Consider the following 2,131-nt stretch of genomic DNA (forward strand, 5'->3'; position numbering starts at 1 on the left):
TGTCAAAATCAAAAGTGTTGTATGCAAGTGAAATGTAGGTGGCGAGAATGTAGCTTAGTGGGCTGTTGTTTTTATCAGAAATCAATTCACTTTAGGGTATGAATTGTAATGTTTTACTTTGTGTCAAATACATAACATAATAGAATAATAAATTCGAAATTGTATTAAACTTTGATACCACCGACATAGCCAATATGGACTATTGGTCGATTATTACTTAAGTAGAAAACCTTAATTAAAAGTGATTCCAACTATTTAGTTATGCTTCCCAAATAGTAGGTTTGGTGGTTTCTAAGAGCATCTCCATATTCCATCAACGCGAAGTTGGTTACAAAGAATCACCAACGTTGATATTCATTTTTATTTAAGACACACGAAAGAAAATATCTATACAAAACTTTTTGCACTACAAAAATCGTTCCAAATTTATTCAATTCAAATCTAAGAAACTACCAGAACAATATGACAAATATTCTAACCACAGAACCAGAAATAAGTCATGATTTATAAGTTTTAAATCCAATTATTAGATGGCATTAAAACTTACATGTTAGATACTGTTTTGGCTTTTAACTAAAAATAAAAATATTTTAATTGAACACCATTCCATCGATCTTTAAATCTTTCCTTTATAAATAAAAAACCATTGATTTAAGATATTGTCAGTTTTATAAAACCAACATATTTTATTTGTATTATTTTGTATGAACAAAAATTAAAAACTAGCGGTAATATTATCAAGTTTTTAAAAAAGAAACCAATACTATTTATTATTTTTATTATTTTTTATAAAAAAAAAATAAAACAAAAATGGCGATACAAATATCAAAATAAGTCTATTAAAACCTAAATAAAAAGAAATTCAATTTATATTTCTGAAATTAAAAAATCACCAAGTCCCACTTTTTCGATTCGAACTCAGAAGTTTGTATTTCAGAAAAATAAATTGACAAGCAAACATTTTTGAGCTTGAAAAAATAAAACAATATTTAAAAAAATTAGCTTATTTAAATAAAATTTAAGACATACCATTTTAGATTTTCAGGAAAAACAAAAGAGGATGTCATCGGCGAAACCGATTTCTTTTCTTATTCTTTAGACTTGTCAATCAATGCGATTGTTTGAAACCCAAGCTCAAGTTCAAAATATATTGTTTTTGGCTTGGTTCTTGGAGGTTGCTGAAACAGAAAAACCAATTCATAAAAGTTATGCATTTATAACATTTGAAACAAAAACAATTCAAAAAATCTTCAAATTTTAAAAGAAAAATACATAATGTACGTAAAAATTCAATCTCTTCAATCTTCTAAATTCATCATTTAAAATCCGGTGTTTTTTCTTTTATGGAGAGTTCATTCGGACAATTTTCACTTCACTAAATTCACATTATAAAATAAGATGCTTATAGCCAAACTTTTTAAATAAATAATTAATTTGTTCTTACATTTTTTTAAAATTTTTCTTGATATAGAAAATAATTCATTCTCACACCACAACATTTTCACAACTAATTCACACGTGACACGCGTGATACTTTCGTAATAGGAATTTTTTATTTCCAAGCTCACTAAAATTTAAAATATGAAATAAGTGGACAGTGCATTAAGGTAAGTGTTGTTTTTTATAGAAAATACGTTGCTTACAATTTTAAGGTGGGAGATAGACACGTTAGCGAACCAAAATCGAGGTCCAAAAGATGGCCACTTGATGCACTTACAAGAAGGTCAACTTTCAAAACAAATGTATTTTACCATGTCAGACGTTTAGTAGAAAATGTCAAAATCACTTTAACATCTTTCACTTTGACACGTTTTACCAACAATCGAATATGCGGATATAGAAAAATCCTTTCAGTATTCAAATGTTTTGCAATGAAAGAATTCATGTCATTTCAGTTTCAAAAACAAATATATTCATATCGATCTTTGAATCATTTTATTTTAAAAGCAACAAATTTTTCTTTTTAATACTATCCTAGAGACCAAATTCAAGGAATTGGAGCAACTTCCAAACTTAAAAATGAAAATTTTACTCCAGTTTCGGAAAAATAAATGCTTAAACCGGGAGCCAGCGAAACAATTTATTAGAAGTGTCAGACAAGATATACATAATTTAGAAAATGAGGTAGAGT

Source organism: Eupeodes corollae, chromosome 1 (genome assembly GCF_945859685.1).
Source record: "Eupeodes corollae chromosome 1, idEupCoro1.1, whole genome shotgun sequence".
Classification (NCBI taxonomy): domain Eukaryota; kingdom Metazoa; phylum Arthropoda; class Insecta; order Diptera; family Syrphidae; genus Eupeodes; species Eupeodes corollae.